This window comes from Suncus etruscus, chromosome 17 (assembly GCF_024139225.1).
Source record: "Suncus etruscus isolate mSunEtr1 chromosome 17, mSunEtr1.pri.cur, whole genome shotgun sequence".
Classification (NCBI taxonomy): Eukaryota; Metazoa; Chordata; class Mammalia; order Eulipotyphla; family Soricidae; genus Suncus; species Suncus etruscus.
Window position 1 is genome coordinate 34,488,257 of NC_064864.1, and position 17,173 is coordinate 34,505,429.

General features: G+C 39.9%; 1 non-coding gene across 1 annotated transcript; it reads left to right on the top strand.

The window, feature by feature from the left end:
* Nucleotides 1-294: 294 nt before the first annotated feature.
* LOC125995454 (U6 spliceosomal RNA) lies at nt 295-402 on the top strand. The gene has a single exon (XR_007490979.1). It is a non-coding gene; the product is annotated as a U6 spliceosomal RNA (small nuclear RNA).
* Nucleotides 403-17,173: the final 16,771 nt, after the last annotated feature.

Genomic DNA, 17,173 nt, shown 5'->3' on the forward strand with positions numbered 1-17,173 from the left:
AAGGTACCTGCAGATATTTTATGATCCTTAGAAATCATCACAATATTAGAGAAGGGATGGAAATTTAGTTAGTTGCAAAGAAATAACAATAGAATCATGAAATAGAATTCAGCAAAACAGGTATTTTGGCATACTTAGTGGTTTTTATGTAGGCAGTCTTAGATACCAATGACCTCACAAAGATGCTGAACTCATCATGACTAAAGGAATTAGCCATCTCAATTGTGGCAAGAGGGAACACTGCGTGGCATCAAGAACAGTGTAACTGCCAGGCTTTTAAACCTAGAACACCATGTGTCAGCTTTGGAAGCACATATAATAAAAATTGGAATGATACAGAGAAGATTAACATGGCCTCTGTGCAAAAATGACATGCAAATTCATAAAGTCTTCCCAAATTTTACAAATAAGAATTGAGGGGATATAAAGATAGAAATCAGAAAACTCCAAACTGAAATAATAGGTATGAAAAACTTAGTAGATGGAATTAAAATCTCAATGGAAAGCCTCTCCAATAGATTAACAGCAGCTAAGGACAAAATCAGCAAGCTGGAAGATGAGATGCATAACAATTCCAGAAAACAGAAGAGATTGGAAAAAAAGCCTTAAAATAAATGATCAGACAATGGAAAAAATACTCAAAGAATGTGAACAGGTGAAAATAGAAGTCTTTGATAATCTCAACAGAAAAAACATAGAATCATTGGAGTCCCAGAGACCCAGGAAGAAAATCCCAGAAATAATGAATAGTCAAGGATATCATTGCAGAGAAATTCTTAGAGCTAAATACTGCATGCAACAAAATTCTGCATGCCTGAAGAGTAGAAGCTAGAAGAGATCCAAAGAAAAGAACCTTAAGAAACATTCTAGTTACAATGATGAATCCAACAGAAAGAAATAGAATACTGAAAGCAGCAAGATCAATAAGGGAGATCAAATTCAAAGGAGCAACCTTAAGATTTATAGCAGACCTGTCACAAGAAACCCTAAAGGCAAGAAGGCAGTGAAGGGAGATAGTAACAAAACTCACAAAATGAATGCTTCACCTAGAATACTGCACCCAACCAGGCACATTTTCAGATTTAAAAAAAGTATACATAGTTTTACAGATAAATAACAGCTCAGAAACTTTACAGACTCAAAATAAGCCTTACAACGAAAACTGAAATGTCTAATTTAAGACAAGAAAGACCAACAGACACACTAAACCTTCACACAAAGATGGCACTAAATCTCATGACAACTATCTCTCTCGATGTTAATAGACAAAATGCACCAGTTAAGAGACACGGAGTGGCAAAATGGATTTATAAAGCTGAATCCAACATTCTGCTGCCTACAAGAAATACATCTGAATAGTCAGAAAAACACAGACTCAAAGTCAAAGGTTGGAAGTAAAATTATCCAATTAAACAACTCCATTGAAAAAGCTGGAGTGGCCATATTGATATCTGATGGCATAAACTTTAAACTCAGAAAAGCTATAGGGACAAAGAAAGATATTTTGTACTAACCAAGGGTTATGTACACAGGAATAAATCATACTCCTAAACATACACATACCCAATGAGTGACCACTAAAATATTTAATATAATTGTTGACAAATCTGAAAGAAGACACATGGCAATACAATAATAGTGGGAGACCTCAACACTTAAGTAAAACACTTCAAACAAGTTGAAGCAGAGTTAAACAGATGGGAAAATATTAAGCTGAGAATCTCTTGCACCTCAAAGGAAAATAGTGCCTAAGATACAAAGCAACCCACAGAATGGGAGAAACTATTCACCCAATACCCATTAGACAAGGGGGCTAATATCTAAAATATACAAGGTACTGAAAGAACACTTAAGAAAACAATATCTAACCCTAATCAAAAAATTAGCAGACACTTCCTCAAAGAAGAAATACAAATAGCCAAAAGATACATGAAAAAATGCTCCACATCACTAATCATCAGGGAGATGCAAATCAAAACAACTATGAGGTACCATCTTACACTACAGAGACTGGCACACATCACAAAGAACAATCAATGCTGTGGGGATGTGAAGAGAAATGAACTCTCATTCACTGCTAGTGGGAATGGCATCTTGTCCAGTCTTTATGGAAAACAATAGGGAAATTCCTAAAAAAAGACTGGAAATTGAGCTCCCATATAATCCAGCTATACCACTCCTAGGGATCTACCCTAGGATATACTAAGGATATATATATATATATGTTTATTTATTTATACATATATAAATATACATATACATATACACATACATATACATATATGTATATATACATATACACATACATATACAATACTAAAATGCCTTCCTCACACCCATATTCATTGCAGCACTATTTAAAATAGCCAGACTCTGAAAACAAAGATGCCCTTCAATAGAAGAATGGCTAAAGAAACTGTGGTACATATACACAATGGAATATTATGCAGCTATGGAGAGATGTGGAGAGATGATGAAGTCATGAAATTTTCCTATACATAATGTACATGTAATTAATTATGCTGAGTGAAATAAGTCAGAGGGAGAGAGATAGACACAAAATAGTTTCCCTCATCTATGTGTTTTAAGAAAAAAAAAAGACATTATTGTAATAATGCCCAGAGACAAGGAAGTTGAGGGCTGGAAGGACTGGCCCTTGTTGTAAAGGTCACCACTTAAGAGTGGTGAGTTTAGAGAGATGACTACACTAACTATAATGGCAATGTTAATGAGTGAGAGAAGTAGAATGTCTGTCTCGAATACATGTATCGGGTGGGGAAGAAGAAAGATGGGGAACATTGATGGTGGGAAGATTGTACTGGTGAAGTGGGGCTGTTTTATGATGAAACCCCACATAATCAAGGTACTTAAATAGAAAAAAAATGCTTGGAAGGGAAAAAAGAAACCTAGACAAGCTCTAAAGATCCTGCTACTACCAGGCCAAGCCTCTAAATTGTAGATTTCTTGACCTGTCACCATTAAGGAGTTGATGAAATGGTTCAGTTTGTACCACCTAGATAAAGGGTCAGAGCACCAGGCCACCAACCACAGTAAGCACTGGTCTGGGATCATTATAAACACGGTGACGCCTTCACTGCTGGAATGTCTTCCCTCCCAGAACAGGCACAATAAAGAGTGTTGTCTCATAAGACATAAGGGCCCTCTGAGGGTTGGGTCTTCCTTAAGCTTGTGTTCATGTCAGAAGACTTGCAGAGCTAGTAGAAGAGGCTAGGGATGGAATGCCACAGGCCTCTGGTTGGATAATTCTCAGGTCTCACCCTGCCAGACAGAGAAGACACCTGAAATCCCCAATCTTCCTTGTTTTATTATTGTTATTATTGTTGTTGTTGTTGTTGTTATTTTGCTTTATGGCCTACACCTGGCAGAATTCAGGGTTTATTTCTGGCCTGCACTCAGAAATCATGCCTTATAGGCTCAGGGGTCTCTATGGGATGCAAAGAATGAATCTGGGTCCAAAGGGGCAAGGAATCATCATACCTGCTGTGCCATCGCTCTGGCCCTCCTTGCTGTGGCCAGATGTTTAGTGCAGATGTTTCATATCCTCTCAGTGGGACATTTTCTTCATAAGCTATTCTTTCCGGGAGGAGTTAGCATTTTTTACTTAAATCATAATCACAGAGAAAATCTCTCATATTCGCTATTCCTCTGAAAATCCCACTGCCTGTAAAACTAGAACATCTCTTTTACCATATTTCTGAGGGGCTGGAATTCCTGAGAAGATTCCCTACTGGTTCATGGGGATTTTCCTGACTGTGTCCCTTTTTCCCACACAGACTGTGCATAGACTGTGCTGCAAAGGCCTAGGGCAGTGGTCAGCAACCTGCGGCTCGACAGCCACATGTGGCTCTTTACACTTTTAATTCGGCTCTTCTGTGTGCCGGGGAGCCACTACAGGAGGCAGGACTCCGCTCCTAGCCTCTGTCAGTGTGCACCCTGTGTGCGTGCCAGTTCCAAGAGTGTAAGACAGAGGTCTCAAACTCAATTTACCTGGGGGCCTCAGGAGGCAAAGTCGAGGTGAGGCAGGGCCACATAAGGGATTTTGCTTACCAAATATTCGCAATAAAAAATCACATTAGTAAGAAAAAAATCGCATTAAACGTTTGCATACCCCGAACGGAACTGCTCGGGGTATGCGAATATTTAATGTGATTTTTTTCTTACTAATGCGATTTTTATTGCGATTATTCAGTAAGCGAATAATCGCGAATACTGTGATATTTGAAGGGCTGCAAACGGCCCGCAGACCGGGAGTTTGAGACCCATGGTGTAAGATGATACCCAGTATCAACCCTAAACAAAGGTGTTCCCCCAACGTCATCCTTTCTTAAACCTCTTCCTTTGATATATATAAAAGTCCATTGAACATGTACTTTTGTCTCTCTCTCTCTTGACCTGAAGACTCCTGGTATTGGGAATTAGTTTTAATAAAGAAAGAGGTGTTCTAGCTTTTTGGGATAAGGCAGAGAGTACAAGGTAAAAGGCCATGGACTCCATGATCATCCTTTCCTGGCTAGCTTGGTTTATTATTTCTTTCCTGCTACCCTGCTTCATCAGACTGGGTTGGGTGGGATTTAGAAATACAGTGCCTGGAGTGATCTTAAAACACATATTTTATTTTGCACAAGAGTGGGCATCTTCCATGAAGGGATTCTCAACCTAGAGTTTTCTTTTCCATGGATTCTCATGTTCAGAGTACTCATGATTAAAATGTGAGATAATGCCCTTAAATGCTTTTTTTATATTAATTATGACTTTCTGCATAATATAAGTGCCCATCAGAAATTTTTTGCAAGAGTGAAAACATTTCAATATCTTCTTCTCAGACACAGCTATCCCAGAATCAGATTCTTTTTTGAACACATCCAGCTTATGTCTCACTGTAAAAACTACTTGTGAAACGCCCCTGCAGAGAAATATTAAATTCATAGAGAAAATGAATGATGTCTGCCATATACACAAGCTTAGCTACCCATTCCTTGTCCAACTGGGGCTGTACAAAGTCAGAGTTCTGCTCTCACAGGAACTGCACTACTTCTTCCCTCTTGTCAACAAGGCGAGAGAGCACCCTTCCCCTGAACAGCCACTTCACTTCTTCATGGAGAAGATGCTAGTAGTGGGCATCCATACTCTCACCCAGGGTGGTGAATAGTGTGGATTTGATCACAATTGTAAATTTCACAAATTATCTTTACTGTGTCTTCTGTCACAGAATTTAGTTCAGCAGGGAGTTTTTTTAAATCACTCTATCATAAAATGAGTGGATGCATTGTACGGATGTGCAACTTCTGTTTCTTGTGTCTACACAAAAACACTGAGCCATGCACAGTGCATCATTTGTACATACATCAACATATCAGATTATTATTCTGAGTGAAATGAGTCAGAAGGAGAGGTGTAGACACAGAACAAATCATTTGTGACATATAAGAATAATAAATGGCAATGTGGTAATAATATTTAGAGAAAATAGGGATGAGGGACAGGACAACTAGTCCATGATAGGAAACTTGCCATAAAAAGTGGTGAATTCAGTTAGAATAGAGAAAGGCACATTATGACTTTGATAGTTGGAACATATCACTCTGGACAAGAACTGGATGCTGAAAATGGATATGTGATATGCATGGTACCCTTTAATTAACAATTGCAAACTGCGGTGTCATAAAGAAAATTTTGTAAACCTCAATGTCATAAAGGAAAAGGGAGATAGAGAGAAAAAAGCAAAATGCCTGCCCCTGACATAGGCAGAGGAGGGTGAAGGGGACGGAAACAAGGGACATTGGTGGTGGGAAAAGTGCACTGGTGAAGGGTGCTGTACATTCTATGATTGAAACACAAGTATGAATAATTTTGTAACAAATATGCTTAAATAAAATATTATTTTAACAAGTTTCAGACACCATATCATAATTCCTTTATGATATATCATATGCCTTTAACAAAGTGCCATTTTTGTTTTTTGTGTGTATTTTAGTTTGGTTTCTTCAGCACACACTAAAGTGTCAATAGATTTTTTTCCTGCAGTGAAATCACTACTTTTCTCTGGAACACTGTCCTTGCTTTTAAAGATTGTTAAAAGATTTTTCTTTTTTGCCTGTTTCATCTCCATATTGTAGGGTTTCAAATTTTCAGAACATTTTGATAATTAAGAGAAAACGTTTTGAAAGTTTTGCTTACTTATTATCAGAAATCAAAGCATTTTTCCTCGAGAAGGGTATTCACTATCCAGAATTAACGAATGATCAGTGGATTCAAAAACTGTATTTCATGGTGAATGTTACTTCACATCTAAATCAGCTTAATCATAAACTACAGGGGAAAGGAAACACCATTTTTTTCGACGTTAGAAGTTATTTCGTTTGAAAACAAATTATTTGTTTTTGCTCAAGATTTTGACAGAGAAACTTTGATTCACTTTCCAAAGCTGTTGAAACATCGCCAAGAAAATAATTCTGATTTTGACATTACCTATTTTAAAACAGCACTTTTAAATATGAGGGAAGCTTTCCTAAAGAGGTTTCAGGATTTCAGAAATAGCAAAGCGACATTGTTAAAAAAAAAAGCCTCTGGATGCCACTGTAACGGAATTAAATTTTTCTCCCTTTAATATCGACATTGGCAACTTTGAAATGCAATTTCTGGATTTAAGAAAACAAAGAACTGTGGAGCTTGAAATTTGAACGTCTTTGTGCTAATTTAGAAAGATTGGAGAAATACCAATGTGAACTTAGTTCACAGCACAAGTGGTCTGCTTTGAAAGAGCAGGAGAAGGAAGATATGTTGGTTTTTAACATCTGGAATGGTATTCCTGACTCATATAATCAACTTAAAAAGCTAGCGTTTGCTGTTCTTTCCTTGTTCGGGTCTACATATTTATGCGAACAATCATTTTCAAGCATGAATCTTATCAAGAGTAAATTGAGAAATCATCTCATCAATGAGAACCTGGAATCGTGCCTAAAATTAAAAACAACAACATACAAACCTGACATACTCAAGCTATCCAAGGAAATGCAAGGCCAATGTTCACATTAGTGTTTGTGGCTTTGTCAGTCATTGTCAGGTTGTAATTTTCTCTACATTATAAGGCAAATTTTATGGAATTTAACATTATCGATAAATAATATCATTCTAAAATTTTTGTTTTATTAGTTATGTTTTTTGTATCCTCCCAACCTAAGTGGATACTTACATGCAGAATATTCTCAATAAAAAACTTATTGAAACTAAAAACAGTGTACCATCCTATGTATTTTCGGTTTTAAAAATGTGACTCTCGGGGCCGGAGAGATAGCATGGAGGTAAGGCATTTGCCTCTCATGCAGAAGGTCGGTGGTTCGAATCTCGGCATCCCATATGGTTCCCTGAGCCTGCCAGGAGCGATTTCTGAGTTTAGAGCCAGGAGTAACCCCTGAGAGCTGCCAAAAACAAGCAAACAAACCTAAAAATGTGGCTCTCAAAATAAATATCAATCGTGGTTTTGGTGAGATTTGGCTCAGTTGAAAAAAAGATTGCCGACCACTGGCCTATGGCATGCTGAATGTGAAGAGATGGACCTTTCACACTCGTGGTCAGTACACTGCCGCCACAAGTCATCCCAGCGTGGACCCTCTCCACAATCTTTTTCATAATTTTCTCTGAACTGACCTTCACCATACCCCGGAAAAGCCTGCATGGGCTCGAGCACAAGTGTGTTTGACTGGGGTGGGTGCATGTCCTGTCCTGTGATGAAGGAATCCTGTGCTTCTCCCCCAGCTCATTGGGTCCAACGTTACGTAGAAGATCATGAAAGTCTGTGGCGGACTCACTGGATCAGGATCCCCAAAGCCTGTACACAGGCGAACTTCTATGGCAGCACAGTGAGTCTTGTGGCACACTTGGAACAGCTGGGAAGCCAGAGGAGCCCAGGAAGCCAGTCAGGCTTTAAGAGCCTGCACTGGACGGAGACAAGGGAGGAGGCAGGACTGGACTTTCTGTCTTTTGGGGCTCTTTCCTGCAAGGGCACCTGGCTACGACTCCGAAGTCCCTGGCTCATGTCATTTTTCTCTTGCCCCAGTGCCCTTTGATGAGTCGCAGCAACCTCAATCTTTTATGAAAAGACCGTGATTGAGGACCCCCTCGGCAACACCAAAGATTCAGGCTGTGCAACTGGGGCCTTCGGGGTGCAGCATGGCTTTAGCACCTCTATTGACACAAGAGAGCAGCAGCAGCAGAGTTGGGGACACATGCAACATCGCCTGCAGTCGAGGGAAACACACATGGAGTACCCAAGGAGAGAGCGAGCCGTGGCCAGAGCAGGAGAAGAAACAGCCAGTAAACCTGCACTGAAGACTTTCTGGACTTCCCTCCCCTCTGCTGGCCCAGCAGTTAACATGGGTGGACTCAGTGAGCACAGAGTTCCAGGCAGGGCTGCATGGGTCTCCCTCCACTAAGCCCTTAGTTTCCTACACAGGCCTCTTCACCCTCGAGGTTCACTTGTTTTCTACCCCTCAACCGTCCTATCACCAGCTTCCTTGGTGTCCCCAGGACAGAGAGATGGGGCTAAACCAAAACTGAACACAGAGACCATCAGAGAGACAGAGAATAGCCTGTCAAAGGGACATTGATGTAACCAGATGTTAGGGGGCCTTGGGTTCCCCATGGGCAACCAATTCCTTGCTTCTCATTCGTATGCCAGGAGTCAAGGCAGCCTCAGCCCCTAGAAACTGCCTTGTGTGGACATGATGTCCAGCCTCCAGCATATGTGTCTCTTAATGAGATAGAACAGAGGGAACCGGAAGGGTGGGGGCTCCCTGAGGTGGAGGGCATGGGCAGCCTTCTGGAAATTGAGTCAGTAAGAGGCAAGGAAGGGACAGTGCAAATACAAGTCCAATCACTGTGAGTCCTAGGGATTCCTGAGTGTGTACCTTCAGGCAGCAGCAAATCCCAGACACTTCCACATGAGGGTATTCTAAAGTTGCAACTCCACCTGTGATGGCTGCATGTGACTACTGGGCTGTGGTATCTCCTGGTGACTCTTCCTTCCCCCCAGGAGCTGTTCCAGATGTTAGTGCCGAAACACTGGCTTGGGTCCAGCTCATGCCAACAAAAAGACAATGGAGAGTACATGGTCCAGACTGTGCAGTCAGTGGTAGTACAATTTGATAAAGTGATAAACACTTGCCTTGGAGACATGAAGAGCACAGCCCAGGACAGGGTTCAGTGAGTGGAGTACTGGATTGAGGTAGCCAAGATGTGTCATGGACCCCTAGGAACCCCTCTCTGGAGTCTGCATTCCACTGTCAGAATAGAAGTTCCTGAACTCAAATTTGAATGATTCCTGGGCCCTTCCTATGAGGGTCTACCTGGATTTGAGCCACTAGTCTCCATTTCCTTCCTGTTTCCTGGATCGAGCAGAAATCTTCCTTCCTTCCTGTGTTGCTGTGGCCAGGGATGATCTACAAGCCTCCTGGTTTCCAGCCCCATCTTAGAAGGGTAACAGTCATTGAGAGGAAGGACGCTAGGCAGGAATTCAGTTCCCAACTCACAGTCCCTCCTTTTCCCAGTAATGCAAGAAACTGAACAACTTCTCATTGTTGCATGCAATCTGTACACTCACTAGTTTCTCAATTTGCAGACTGTAAAACACTTGGGACAAAGTCTCCAGGGTGGTCGGATTTTTCCAAGAGGGTCCAAAGTTTCTGAGGGATATTGGCTATGTCTGCTGTTGGCCTCTTAGTCACTTGGGGCCAACCTGATTCCTATAGCAGGCCCTGATGTCCGGGACTGATCTGAAGGGCAATTTCACTCAGTATCATGATTCTTGGGGTGAGATGGACACTTTCTAACATTGATTTCATAGCTGTAGAACTATAGTCCACTGAATCACCAGTGCTGAAAGAGAAGCTGTTAGATCAAGGGAACAGAAGCTGTAAGGAGTCACAGACACGCTCAACTCAGTCCCATGAATCTGTGCTGTAGCCCCAGAGAAAATCCTCCTCCAGACAACTGAATCTCTGACTCTTTTTCAGAGGGTTTTGCACTTCACAATTCCCAATTGTTCTATCACCTTCCTCCTCCCCACAGAAAGAACTCTTAAATATTTAGTAAACTCTGAGCAAAAAAATTTCAAATCAAGCAATAAGCTCACCCTGAAGGTAGATTGGAGTCAGGAAACTTTGAGGCTAGAGGTCCACAGGTAATAAGGAACTATTGTATCCTGTAATGTCTTTACTTTGAAAATTATCTTACAATACTAAAATGTTCATTGAAAATTTCAACTGCTTGGGAGACAGTGGGTTTCTGGAGGAGTAATGGAGGCTCTCGCACCTATCACTGAGGACTTTACAACCATAGCCCTGGTATTATACTGCTTGTATGGCAGCTACTGTCCCTGGTGGTGTTGGGGAGCTGTGATGTTCAGGGGGTTGTGAAAGTGGGACCACATGAGTGAAGAATGTTTGGCTTTAATGACTGTCCTCTTCCTGCAGGAAAACATCTTCATATTTTCCACCTTGCTCAGTAAATCGAGGAGAAGACAATTTAGATGGCAAAACCTCTTGGAGACCTGAAAATGATGGGCAGTTGTTTTCCTCCTGTGGACATGATGCCTGCAGCTTGCCTGACATGTGTCAGGAGGAGGTCTGCATTAGGGTAGCACAGGATGCATTTGGAAGGAATGACATGATCTATCCCCTGGGACTGGGCAGATGTGGAAAATATGCAGCTCATGGTGGGGGGAACAGGTAAATTGTGTGACAGCTTCTGCTGCTTTGATTCTAACTTGGCTAAGACAATGCAAAAGAGGGGTGCTTGGGGAACATTTCTGGTGATACCCCAAAGCAGTGACCTACTAGCACTGTCCCAATTTTCACAGGATGTCATCACATGTTTGAGTCTTTTTCTTTCAACATTACTGTTTGCGCATCAAACTATGGAGGATTGTCTGGAGGTGAGTGGGCTTGGGCTGTGAGAACAGTGTGAAGATAGGGGAGTGGGGGTGTGCACAAATACCTGTTCTGATCCCTGAGCTCTCAGCACCTGTTCACATCATCACACAGCTGACCGTGTGATCTGGAGCTCCTGCGAGCCCAGCAAGTGAAGAATGTGCAGACACTCCACACGGCTATCTCCTACCTCTTCCTGTTCTCTTGATCTAGAGCACTGTCGGGCTCCAGGTTGGCTTGAGTTTGTGTGGATAACACAGCCTGGCTGTCCTGTGCACCTTTGTGGAGAGCAGGAAGGCAGGAAATCACATTTGTGAGCTCAGGTTCCCCTATGCTTAAATCTCAGTCTCTCACTTATCCCAGAGATTGGGTGCCTGATGTCACTGAGATTCAGACCCATATACCATCTCTGGAACAAAGTCCAGCCTTGCTGTGAACCTGTTTTTATTCATCCTGTTCTCACCTGGCACCTTGTGGTAACTCAGCATGACAAAGGAAGAGCTAGACTGTTGCTCAACCTAGGGCCTCTTCCTTCTGTATTTTTATGAATTAATTTTCATGGTACCTTTATAGATAATCTTAAGTACACCAACCTTTCTTATAAGCAGGGAAAGTTGACAATAAATTTATACTCCTATATCTTACAACTACTAAAAATATTTCATAGATAAATGTATCAAATTACTCTGAAATAATTATAAATATGGAAAAACAGAAAAATACTATATTTATACACTGTGAGAATTATATGCTTAGCTGTACGAATGTAATTTTAGGCTAATTTGATTAATCAAATATTATGAATACACCTGAGTTCTCTTTTCATATAAGTTTTGGAAAAAATCATGCATTTATCTTATTTAAGTTTTTGGGTCATATCCAGCAGTGCTTATTTCTAGATCTTCACTTAGGAATCACTACTAGCAGTACTCCACCGATCTTATAGAATAATGGGGTTTAGACCTGGGCTGGCCAAATGAAAAATTAGGACCCTTTCTACTTTGTTATCTCTGTTCCAGACACATTGTTTATAAAGGATAAAATTTAGAAATAATTTGATTGTTTTGGCATGTTCTATAAAGAAAATACAAGTAAATATTAAAACAATATATAATAATAAACGTTTACTCAATTACAAACATACATATGTTATTTAATATCTAGTTTCTGTTACTCTCTCTTTCAGGAACAGGATATGGGTCAGAAAGGGTTCCTGATTTGTGTTCAGGAGGTTCAGAGCCCCATCCAGCAATTTTCTCTGAGCCTATGTTTCTATAGATGTGTCTGTAGATGCAAAGCTACTCAGTTCCTATGATATTGGAGAACATATAATATGATGGGAATCTCTGGGGCTGCTCCTGGAGTTGCTAGAGAATCATATGTTATAAGATATAGAATTGGGCTAGCCACCCAATTCTATCTATGTACTATAGGTATGCATGTACTATGTATATTCTATGTATCAAAGATATCTATGTACCTATCTATGTACTATTTCCTGACCTCAAGAATAAGAATCACTAATTTTATCACCTAAACACCACTTTTTTGGGAAAAGAATATTTTGTCAAATTTTTTGATTATTAGGTATAAAATTTCTAGTAAACCAAGACATGTCACATTCTATAATAAAATTTGAATTAAAAAGTTGCTAAATGTTATATAATCAATAAGGAAAGTTTAATCAAAGAGAAAATTGTGCACTTTTAGTGATAGAAGAGAATATTAGAATGCAAGTTTAGAATTTACTATTCTTATGCTTCTTTAACCTTGCTTTTGTTTAAACATGGGACATAAAGAGTGCATTCTGAGAAATACCTTAATGGCCATAAACTAAGGAATGGGACTATAAAGGGTGCATTCAAAGTAATACCAGGATAGTAAGATAGTTTAAACAAATCAGCAATAAACTAAGGAATCTAATTGCACCCAGGGACTAATTACATCCTGGGATCTGGGGGAACCAAATGGAATGTGGACCACCTGAGGGCACCAAAATGGAAATCTATCTTGCTGGCAAAATCTTTAAAATCTACCCAGCTGGAACCAAATTTTTTTCTTCCCTGACCACTTTACCCCTAAGCAATGTAGTAATGTGTAGCCAATACATTCTAAAATTGTATAAAAGCAAGAATGTAAGATAGACTGGGGTGGGTTGTCACTATAAGAGATGTGGCCCTATCATGCTGAAATAAACTCCTTTGCCTCTTTGCATTACTGTTGTCTCTTCTGGTCTTTGTGGGATGGTTATAAATCCAGAACTAACATTTTAAGGCTTGTCTGGGATCTTGATACACACAGACAGGACAGTGGAACAGTAGAGAGAAAAAGTTTTAGCAAAACTGATAAATCCTCAACAGGCATTTCAGAGTATCCCCAATGGGAATTTCTGGGTCACCAAAACTGATAAATCTCCTACTGGGATTCTAGGGTCAGCAGTGAAAGACCATACTGACAGTGTTGACAGGGGAGCTAGACAACAAGAATTCCAGGTCCTCACTGGGAATTCCAGGGTCAATTTTCTTAGCTGATATCTATCGTTTACCAATCATATTTGTATGTCCAGTCTTGTTTTGTCTCTGTCCATCATTCTTTGTGTGCCATTTGTCTATTTCCACATTACAGGTATGGGTCAGATTCAGACACTCTCTCACACTACTTATGGAGCACTTTAGTTACATAAAGAAATGTGCCAAGAACCTGAGTGTGGACATAAAGAAAGTGAAATACAACACCCATGCAGCTTCCAGTAGCCAACCTACCAGGACAGCTGGCTGAAAAAGGAAACTTTTAATCTAACATCTATTTTTCAGATCAATGACATTCTTTTTGATTCAAGACTACACAGAAACCTGTACCATATTCTGTACATCTAGGTTTGGCAGAATATAATTGAAAACCCATCCTACCTGGTTAAAACCTTTCTTTCAACTCCACGAACTGGACGTTGGTTGCTTCTGGTCTAAATAGTGGGAAGGGAAAGAGTGCCTCTAAGACTGGATCCTTGGCTCAAGTTCTGTCAGAATTCTCTCTGGTTAATCTGCTTATTGACTTCAAACTCCCACCTAGGGTTCACCTTTGAAGGCAAATGAACTCCAAATCCATTTATTTCAGCAGCTTCAGAATACTTCTAAAATTTATTTGAAAACACTTTTAAAGCAGCATTTACATTTTATACATAAGTCAACTTTATGGCAAATAATATATCACTTCATGTACCATGCACATGTATGTATTTGGTACTTATTGTACAACTTACCTCTGCATGCTCTCCATAAAATCAAGTACGTAGTTATAATAAGAAGATAGAATCATCAGAGTTAGTTCTTAAATAGAGATGGAATGAAAAGAATGAAGCTCAATGTGAAAAAGTACTGACGTTTAATTAGAATTTAACATAGCTTTCTGCAAGCCATATACTCCCACTACAGTGCTTATTCATTGTTATTGCAATTTATTTTTAATTCAAGAGAGTTGACTATTATATCACAATGCTTATGATTTCAGTTTGCTTTCAGAAAAGGAATCTGAATGTCGAAGACGTGTTAGATGATATTTCATGGTATAGACTCATTTTACAGCGCTAATTACCATATTTCTTAATAACCCTGCTTGATTTCCTGCTTTTCTGCATGAGACAGCCAGGAAAGGTCCCAGCAGACATACTCTCTTCAGGGCTCTTCACAAGTAGGCTGACTCTGCTCAGGAAGGGTGGAGCCTTATTCCTGCTATGAGTTTGGGCACAAAAAAGATATAAAAGACTATGCTTTGGTTTCTTGCTCTTCTCCCTGCCTGGCTTTCTGCTTTTCTGCTTTTCTGTGTGAAGCGACCAAGAAAGGCACCAGAAGCCAAGAAAGGATGCAGCAGAAATAATTTCTTCAGGGTTCTGCATAAAGTAAGCTGACTCCGCACATGAAGGGTGGAGCCAGAGGAGTGTGGCCATTCCGCTTTAATTCACAGCCACACACAACCTCTAGCTCATGAACCTCACCACAACATGTAGTAAAATTTATACTACAAGCGTGTTAATGGGAAACAATCCAGGACAATATCATGCATAGGAATGAGTATGGCAGCTCTGATGACCAGAAAAGTACCAATCACTTGCATAACTTCATGAATAAGGAGTTTAGAGTAGAAATATGGAAGATGTTCATAGAACACAAAGAAAGCATAGATCGAGCTGAACAGACCACAAGAAATCAAAAAACTCCAAAGTAAAATAACAGGACTTGAGATTTTGGTAGATAAAATAAAAACCTCAATAGAAAGCCTCTCCAACAGAGTAACAGCAGCTGAGGACAGAATCAGCAAGCTGGAAAGTGAGGTGCATAAACAACTCCATATAGCAGAAGAGATTGGAAAAGACCTTTAAACAAATGATCAGACAATGGAAAAAGTACTCAAAGAATGTGAAAAGATAAAAACAGAATTCTTTGATAAACTCAACAGATACAACATAAGAATCATAGGAGTCCCAGATACTCAGGAAGATAATCGCTAGGAAAAATTAATAGTCAAGGACATAATTACAAAGAAACTTCCAGAGCTAAAGACTACATGCAACTCAATCCTGCATGCCCAAAGAGTACCAGTTAAAAGAGACTGAGAAAAGCACCAAGACATATTCTAGTCACAATGAAGAATCCCACAAATAGGAATTGAAAGCACCAAGATCAAAAAGGGAAAATTACATTCAAAGGAGCATCCTTAGGATTTACAGCATACCTGTCACACAAAAATCCTCAAAGCCAGAAGGCAGTGGTAGTATATAGTGAAAAAGCTCAACAAAATGAATACTTCACCTGGAATACTTCACCCAGCCAGACTCAGACTTACTTTCAGGTTTGAAGGAAGTATAGTATACATCTCTTCATACATAAAAAAATAAATAAATAAATAAATAACAGCTCAGAAACTTCACAGACTCAAAACCAGAGACTTGCCAGGATTTCTCTCCATATCCCCCACAGTAGATGTCTTCTTTAGCTTCCACAATGATCTTTGCATTTAGCAGTTTGGACTACTGAAATATCAAGAAATAAGTGCTAGATCCAATCTACCAGGAAGTCTATGATATAAATTGAAATGAGGGAGGAAGGGAGGGAGAGAAAGGGAAGTAGGAGAGAAGGAGAGAAGAAAACAGAGGGAGAGAAAGGGAGAGAGGGAGAGAAAAAGGGAAAAGTGAGAGGGAGAGAGAGAGAGAAAGAGGGAGGGATGGAGTGACTAATGTGAGCTGATGCTTGTCAGGAAAACATATCAATGTAGTCAGTGGTGGAGTTGAGGTACAAAGTAAATCGTTCTAAAGCCCAATCAATTTTATCCATTATTTCAGAAGAGAGTTCTGACCCCAGAACTCCAATATCCTCTCCCCCACAAAGTCACGGGTGTCCTCTGGCAGGGCAGTCAAAAATTCTCCTTTCCAACAGAATTTGTTCCTTGCTTTAGCCCTGCTACAGAAAACACTGCTCCTGAAGAAGTTCAATACTTTAACTCCAGACAACCAAAAAACGTCATTAAACTGATTTCTTCCCCATATGTGACTTTTTTTATTTAAACAAATTTATTACATACATGATTGTGTTTGGGTTTCAGTCATGTAAAGAACACCACCCATCACCAGTGCAACATTCCCATCACCAATGTCCCAAATCTCCCTCCTCCCAACCCAACCCCCACCTTTACTCTAGATAGGCTTTCTATTTCCCTCGTAAATTCTCATTATTAGGATAGTTTGAAACTTAGTTACTTCTCTAACTAAACTCATCCCTTTTTGTGGTGAGCTTCATTAGGTGAGCTGTAACTTCCAGCTCTTTTCTCTTTTGTGTCTGAAAGTTATTATTGCAAAATATCTTTCGTTTTTCTTAAAAACCATAGATGAGTGAGACCATTCTGCGTCTCTCTCTCTCTATCTCTCTCTCTCTCTCTCACTTATTTCACTCAGCATAATAGATTCCATGTACATCCATGTATAGGAAAATTTCATGACTTCATCTCTCCTGATGGCTGCATAATATTCCATTGCGTATATGTACCACAGTTTCTTTAGCCATTCGTCTGTTAAAGGGTATCTTGGCTGTTTCCAGAGTCCTGCTATGGTAAATAGTGCTGCAATGAATATAGGTGTAAGGAAGGGATTTTTGTATTGTATTTTTGTGTTCCTAGGGTATATTCCTAGGAGTGGTATAGCTGGGTCGTATGGAGCTCGATTTCCAGTTTTTGGAGGA